This window comes from Halichoerus grypus, chromosome 7 (assembly GCF_964656455.1).
Source record: "Halichoerus grypus chromosome 7, mHalGry1.hap1.1, whole genome shotgun sequence".
In the NCBI taxonomy this organism is placed as follows: Eukaryota; Metazoa; Chordata; class Mammalia; order Carnivora; family Phocidae; genus Halichoerus; species Halichoerus grypus.
The window spans coordinates 12586619-12595140 of record NC_135718.1 but is presented as its reverse complement, the minus strand read 5'-3'; the positions used below and the strand labels follow the sequence as shown (position 1 = coordinate 12595140).

The following is an 8522-nucleotide window of genomic DNA, read 5'->3' as shown; positions in this document are numbered from 1 at the left end:
ATTGTTCAAGCCCCAGAAACCTACGGTGGCTCCCAAAAGAATTTTCACATCAAGGGTGTTACTGTTTAAAACAGGACTTTGGGCTGTATCTATATGGCCCCCTGAGCAACCATTCAATGCAGACATTGGACAAAAAAATAAAGTTAATTCAGAGGGGGAGAAAAGTCAACTTGAGTGGTTGTTTGATTTCTTTGGCCTTCCAACTCAATCGGAAAGGTTACTCGTGGAGCCCTGTGTACATAGAGCCTGGTTCTGAGCGTCTTCAATCGTCTAACAATGTTATCTCATTAATCCCTGCAAAATCCTATGAGTAAGATGACGAGTATTACCCAGGGAGGAGCATCTGAACCACCTGTGATTGCATCAAAGCACCAGCGATTCTTAAATTTCAGGGAACATCAGAAGCACCTGGAAGGCTTATTCCAACACAGCCACTGGACCCCACCTCTGGAATCTCTTGATTCAGTAGGTCTAGATGGGACTCACAAATTCACAGTTACCAGGTGACGCTCCCAGGGGATGCTGATGCTATGGGTCAGGGACCACACTTTGAGAACCACTGCCCTCAGCTACGGATTATAACCTTGCCTAAGAACTCATTTATCAGCTGTCAGATGTTTGGTGCCAGACGGACTTCAGCTTAGCAATATGCCCAGGTAGCAAAATTAAGCAAAATCAGTGTGCTCACCTGGCCCAGTCGCCCCTCTCCTGTAGTTGATGAAGGATATGACCACTGCCTGCTCCAGTCAGTTCCCAGGGCTGGAGAAGGCCAGGTCCCGGGGTATGATTTTTTTCAAACAAGAATCCCTCATATCAACTATGTACAACTGACACCAGTTGTCTCTCGGAGATTCTCGTGGTAGGGATTTGAAACAAAGGTCAAAGGAAAATGGAATTCTGACTCAGATTTCACAAAAATGGGTTTTCAAATCAAATCAGATGAAACCTCTAGGTGCAGGGGACGGCTTTCCCCCTACCCAAATGTGACGTCTCCGATTAAGAAGGGGGGGGAGGAAATGCTTGAAAAACCTCTTAACATCAAATAGCAACCTAAGAGCATTTTCTGGTGATTTAAACTTAAACGAATCAGAAACATCTGGATTAAATTTTACTCAAATTCTACACAATCTAAACAATTAAGGTGGGGGAGAAGGACTTGGCAAACTGTGCCTTGGGTTTAATCAAGCCTGGAGCATTCGAAAATTGGTCTGAGGTGTTGATGAGCTCTGAGTGAAGCCCTAAGGCTCAGCGTTACCACTCTGAGGGCTCAAGAGTAACACCAGCGTTGCCTTCCCCCTCCCAGCGCTCCGTGAGGGGCCGCCCTCGCATCCACTTTCTGCCTGGCCCGGCTTGGACAGCTGGTTCACGATTTGATGCTCTGGACAAATCTGGATGCCTGATGACCAGGGAAAAGTGGGAATCATGAGGAGCGCAGTGAGTGGTTGAGTCTGATGGTGCTTGTCAGGCTAATAAACACTAGCTGCTCACCGGACGAGTCCTAGACTCTCGTGGCTTTGTACACCAAAGCGTATTTCTTGCTCATCCCGTCCGGGCCGGGCGACTCTGCGGGCTACTTCTCCTCCAAATAGCCACTCAGGAATATAGGCTGTTCCTGTCTTCCCGCTCTGCCGTGCATCCGCCTCCTGGCTGCACCCTGGAGGGAAGAGAAGGATGGAAGGCCTGGGTTCCAGCCTCAGACCTGTCATTTAAGAGCTGTGAGACATCCTGCAAGACCCTTGACCTCTTTACGTGTCCATTTACAGCTTCCTCCGTAGAACAGCATTCATAACAGCACCCAGCTTGTGGGGTTCGCGTGAGAGTCCAATGAGGCTGGGCACTGGACCCTCGCCACTCCAAGTGTGGTCTGCTGACCAATAGCACTGGTACCACCGGGATCCTACTAGAAATGTGGACCCTCGGGCCCCTCCCCAGACCTACTGAATCAGAATCCGCATTTTAACAAGCTCCCTGGGTGATGCGTGTCTGCATCACAGCTTTGGGAAGCACCAAAGCACCCAGGACATAGTAAATGCTCAGCGAACTCGTTAGCGACCCTTATTATGACCTAAACTCCAGCTGCCTTTCCAAGCCAAACAATCACCGAGCCCATTAACCCCGCACCTACTCCCAATCAGCAGGGACATCAGCGGAGATTATCGGGCTTAGGGGACTGGCCTCTCCCCCTGTGAGCAGGGACACTGCCTACCGATGTCCTTTCATGAGAGGGCGCAGACAGGGCCTTTATTTTAACTGACAAATCAAAGCAAGTCAGGACTAAGACTGCAATCATTTCATCCTCATTATCCCAAGGAATTTCAGCCCATATGGCACACTGCCCTCATCATTACACGCTGATCACAGACCCTGTGTGTTACCTGGGATCAACCCAAAAACATAAAAGGTAGGGAACGGACCCAGATTTCTAGACAGGCTGTCACGGAAAATTTCCTTCCTGCGGGGGGGCGGTGGCGGGGGGGCGGTGCAGGAGGGAGGCCGGAGAGGGGAGGATTAGGACCAATGTCAAGTAAATCATTTCCCTCCTCCTGGTAAATCACATTTCCACGGCTAGCCCAGCTTTCTAAAACAAGTCCTGTCCAGCTCACTTAGCTGATGGCGCTGGTGCTCTGGGATGTTGAGGGATTCTCTTGGCTGGCTGCCTGCATGCCTAATTTCCGTGATTACACCAAATCGTCATCCAGAAAGTGCCCTCTGCAAAATGACTAAACTCATATCAGGTGTCTCTCCTCCACCCCGTTCCCTGCTTCCACCGCCCTCCACAAAGGCCCTGTCTGAAACACATGACACCTGAGTGCTTGCTCTTGGTAATGGATCACACAACTTCTGAATCTCAATTTCCTTTGCTCAGCGCTGTGTCACCGCAACCACATTGATCAATAGGAAGCCAAGTAATGCTCATAGCAGCTTGCGGGCTGCCTCACCCTCCCTCCCTCCCTTCTCTGTTCTCGCTCTCCTTCTTCCCTCTCTCACACATAAACACACACACACACACACACACACACTCACACACACAGACGAGCGCACACACAAAATACTCAGAACATTAAAGAAAGCTGTTAAGCTAATCTGGTGCATCTAAATGGGCAATATATATTGAATCCATGCTCCATTGATCATAATTATTGCAGTGCCCTTTATCAAGTAGCCATCTTAAACCATTATTTAGAGATCATTTTGCTTTCCATTACTGTCACTATATTGCAAAATTCGCTGGGAATTGGATGCTGGGTGATAGAGGGGTGTGCACAGTATTAGCTGGGAATCTGTCCATCCATCCAGGAGTGTTTCCAAACGGAGAGACTTAGCGCCACAGTCAGTGAACTTTTGAAGAGCCCCCCGTCAGCTTTATGGAGGAAAAATAAATCCTCCACCCGGGTCTGATTTTCCTCCTTGGCTCTGCAAACAATATCACCAGTATTCTTGCCTTACGATAATCCCCAGTAAGACCCTCGACATACAAAGCCCCCGACTCGCACTGGGCATTCTGCAGATGAAGTGCAGTTGCTGCAAAGGGACTGAATAAAGGCATCTGGCCTGTGGGAAGGAAAACAAGGGCACCTTATCTGTAATGCCCCAGGCTCCTCAATGGAAATTTGTATGCCACAACCATGGCTCCCTTTCTTCCCCATCCGAAGGATGCCCATGATAGACGAGCTCCTCCAAAGCCCTGGTCCTACATCATCAGCACCATCTCTTCTCCATCCACCCTTTGCTGAAGACACTCCGCAGAGAATGAGGCACCGCGGGCTTCACGTGATGAGCAGAAGGCGGCTGAACACAGTGGTAAAGGCCATCAGCTCTTTCTGAAGGGCCGGGTTCGAACCCAGACTCAACCATCTGCTCCCTGCAGAGCCTCAGGCAATCCATTCACACTCTGCAGAAGTAGGACTTATGCTGATCATAAACCCCTACCTTGTAAGGACTCCCAGACGGGTTCGGATCTGGTGCAGAGTGAGTTCTCAGTACCAGTTAGCAGTCATTACGGTTACCCAGGGCAAGGTTCTCAAATGTTAGCTTGCATCACAATCACCCAGAGGGCTTCTTAAAACAGATCGCTGGCCCCACCCACTGGAGTTTCTAATTCGGGAGGTCTGGGGTGGGGTGAGAATTGGCGTTTCTAACAAGTTCCCAGGTGATGCTGCGGGTCTGCAGACCACATTTGGAAAGCCCCTGCTCCACAGAGTGGAAGCTATCAAATTTCCACAGTGCACACACCCCTCTCCTGTCAGGGACTGGAACGAGCAGACTTTACTCCCCCTCTGGGCCAGTGTGCCGCCAGGGAGAACCAGTAAATGAAGCAGACCTAAGACTGTCCTGTTGTCAAAGAAAAAGAGAAAGATTTGGGGTCAGACTGACCTGAATCTGCCTCCTGGCTGGCTCTACCACTTACTCGCTGTGTGACTTTAAAGGACTTTCTTAACTTCTCTGAGCTTGTTTTCTCATCTGTAGATTGGGATGATAGCCCCTACCTCACGGAGCTGTTATAGAAACAAAACGAAATGGCCTGTAGAAAATACAGATACAATTGCTGATATATAATAGATAATAAATGGTCATTATTAATTACGTTAGGTCAGATCATATAGTTGACCATGCTTTGCCGATAAAAATGGCAGTTTCATATGGATCAACCTCATAATTATAGCAACGATGATAACAGTAATATCCCTGAGCAACCTTGAGCCGCCCCAATTTGGTAAAATAACTAGCTAACAGCATACCCTGCAGGGACGCTGAGGACATCGTCCGTTCAATTGCACCATCATTTTAGCCACTGTGGCTACCAACCCAGATGCCTGATTTACGCCCCCTGCCCCCCAACACACAAACACACACACACAGTTTTAGCTCAAGCTTTGTTTTGTTTTGTTTTGTTTTGTTTTAAGAGATCCTTGAAGAGATCTCAATGAGGAACCAGGATGTGAACAGCAGAGATGCAGGGTCTGTGTGGAATCTTTGGTGTTTCCTGACCATGGCTACATGATCACACCCGAGTCTCTCCAGCCATCACTTCTTTCTCTTTGGCAGCTCCTATCTGCTCAGATCTGGGGAACCAAACAACTTAGCTTTTCTGATGTGTCTCTGTGTCTGTGTTTTTTTGTTTTTGTTTTTGTTTTTAGTAAAATGGTAACATAGTAGATGCTCAATTAATGTTGATTTGACAATAATTGTGATATAAGGCCATGAAAGAAAAATACATTATCATCTTGAGAGATCCTGAAAGGACATTTGATAAAATGTAATGTCTATGTTTAAAAAAAAACCTTAGGGACGCCTGGGTAGCTCAGTCGGTTAAGGGTCTGCCTTCAGCTCAGGTCATGATCCCAGGGTCCTGGGATGGAGCCCCCATCAGGCTCCCTGCTCAGTGGGGAGTCTGCTTCTTCCTCTGCCTGCCACTCTCCCTGCTTGTGCTCTTTCCCTCTCTCTCTCTGACAAATAAAATAAAATCTTTAAAAAATAATAAAATAAAATAAAGTCTTAGTAAACCAAGAATGTAGGCTACTAACAGATGTGATGGATGGATGGATGGATGTGTATATATGTGTATGTGTATGTATACATGTGCAGATACATAAAATATGCTTTTTTAAACTAACAGCCAGCATCATGATTAACTGTAAAATGGAAGACATTGCCATGAAAAGGCAGGAAGAGATCAAAGATGCCTACTTGTAATGACTGTTTAACATTGTTCTGGAAGCACCAGCTAATACAATAGAAAAGAGTATGAAACAGCAGGAATAAAGGCTGGAGACTGCAGAGAAAAAAAATCATCATTGCTGTCCTACTTGGAAAACCCATGAGAAAATCTTAGAACTGATAAGAGGCTTCAATGAGGTGGATGGTTATAAAATTAGTTTACAGAAATCAATAATGTGTCCATAACCACTTAGAAAATATGCACTGCATAGCAGGAATAAATATATAATGCCTAGAAATGAACTTCCCGGGCGCCTGGGTGGCTCAGTTGGTTAAGCGACTGCCTTTGGCTCAGGTCATGATCCTGGAGTCCCGGGATCGAGTCCCACATCGGGCTCCCTGCTCAGCAGGGGGTCTGCTTCTCCCTCTGACCCTCTTCCCACTCTTGCTATCTGTCTCTCATTCTCTCTCTCTCAAATAAATAAATAAAATCTTTTAAAAAATAAATAAGTAAATAAAAGAAATGAACTTCCCATAAAATGACTATAATCTATATGAAAAGAACTATATACTCTACTCAGGAAGACAAAAGGATATCTGGGGCGCCTGGCTGGTTCAGTCAATGAAGCGTGTGACTTGATCTTGAGATTGTGAGTTCAAGCCCCACTTGGGGTGTAGAGCTTAAATAAATAAATAAATAAATCTTTAAACAAACAAAAGACAAAAGGATATCTGAATAATTGTGGAAAACATAACATGTTCCACGATAGAAAGACGTTCTATTTAAAGATATTGACACTGACAAATCACGCTATGAATTTAATGTAATTCAAATCAAAATTCTAATACTTCTTTTCAAACTTGACTAAAGTGTATTTGAACACTATATGATATGTGAGAATAACCAGGAAAAAAGTCTGGGGGAAGAAAAAAAAATGAAAAGAGAGTATTTGTCCTTCCAATTATTAAAATGTATTAGAATTCTGATAATCAAAACTGACTCCAATAGAAACAGATTAATTAAATAGACCAAGAAATTCAAAAGCAGACCCAAGCCATTAAAAAAATGTATATATAATAAGGTTAGAATTTCAGATCAAGCAGGAAAATTAGGACTAGTCAATAAAGAATCTAGGGACAACCATTTGGAAACAAAAGACAATTTACAGGAACATAAATTCCATATGTATTAAACAATTTAATGTAAAAGTACTAAGAAAAGATACATAAATATTTATATAAAACCAGACGGGAAATCCTTTCAAAGAATGTCACCAAAATAAAATTTTATGATATTAAAATTTTAAGCTCATTCTAAACAGAAAAAAAAAAAAACAACTAGGAAAGTTAAAAGGCAAGTAAACCAGAAAATGTATTTTTAACATATGTGATATTCAGGGGTTAGTATTCTTACTACTTGACAATGTATTAAATTCTACCAGAAATATATATATATATATATATATATATATGAAAAATTCCATAGAAATTTGGGCAATAGGCTTAAGCAAGATATTCACAAGTGAAGGAATATAGTCAATAATCACATACAAAGGTTCAGTATTACCAGTAATCAAAGAAATATAAGCTAAAACCCAATGGCCTACCTTTTTACTTCTTGTATTATGATGGATTTAAAAAAAGAATGGCCAGAATTGTCAAAAATATACCCATTCTCTTATTTGGAAGTAGGGATGTAAATTAAGAAGGTTTTTTTGAGGGCAATTTGAAAATAAATATCTAAAGCCTTAGACTTTGACCCAGTGCATACACTTCTGGGAATGTATCAGAGGAAATAATTAAAGTGTGCAAGGAGAGACCGGAGATCTTGCAACTGGAGCAGCATGGCCAGGCCTTGTGGGGTGTACCTGAGCGGGGAAGCCCACAAGCAGGTGGATGTCTTCAGGCAAAGTCTTTTCCAGGAGGCAGAGGAATTCCTCTACAGTTTCTTGCCACAGAAAATCATACACCTGAATCAACTCTTGCAAGAGGACTCCCTCAATGTTGCTGACCTGACCTCTCTCCAGACCCCACTGGACATCCCCATCCCAGACCCTCCACCCAAGGATGATGAGATGGAAACAGATAAGCAGGAAAAGAAAGAAGTTCCCAAGTGTGGCTTTCTCCCTGGAAATGAGAAGGTTCTCACCCTACTTGCCCTGGTTAAGCCAGAAGTCCGGACTCTCAAAGAAAAATGCATTCTGGTGATCACACGGATCCAGCACCTGATCCCCAAGATTGAGAATGGAAATGACTTTGGGGTGGCAATCCAGGAGAAGGTGCTAGAGAGGGTAAATGCAAACAAGACAAAAGTAGATGCTTCCAGACAACCATTTCCAAGTACATCTCTGAACGCGGGGATGCTGTGGTCAAGGCCTCTAAGGAGACTCATGTAATGGATTACGGGGTCCTGGTGCATGAGCGAGATGAGGCAGCCTATGGAGAGCTCAGGGCCATGGTGCTGGACCTGAGGGCCTCCTATGCTGAGCTTTATCATATCGTCAGCAGCAACCTAGAGAAAATTATCAACCCAAAGGGTGAAGAGAAGCCATCAATGTACTAGTCGAGGGCCAAAAAATTATAATAATAATAATAATAATAATAATAAAAAAAATGACCTATGCTTTGTGTGGAAAAAAATAAAGTGCGCAAGGATAGCACAAGGATGATCTTTGCAGCATTACTTACAGTAGCCAAAAATTGGAATATCAATCGTTAAAAATTATGACAGAAATCCACATGTATTTACACGCACACACAGTTAAGGCAGGGCAATGGTTTTCACACTTGACTGTGTATCAGGATCGCCTGGAGGGCTCACTAAAGCAAGACTCATGGCCCCACTCCCAGAGCTTCTCATTCAG

General features: G+C 44.3%; 1 pseudogene; it reads left to right on the top strand.

Annotated features, from left to right (window-relative positions):
- Positions 1–7479: 7479 nt before the first annotated feature.
- On the top strand, positions 7480–8254 carry LOC118544583 (proteasome activator complex subunit 2 pseudogene; annotated as a pseudogene).
- The last annotated feature ends 268 nt before the right edge of the window (positions 8255–8522 follow it).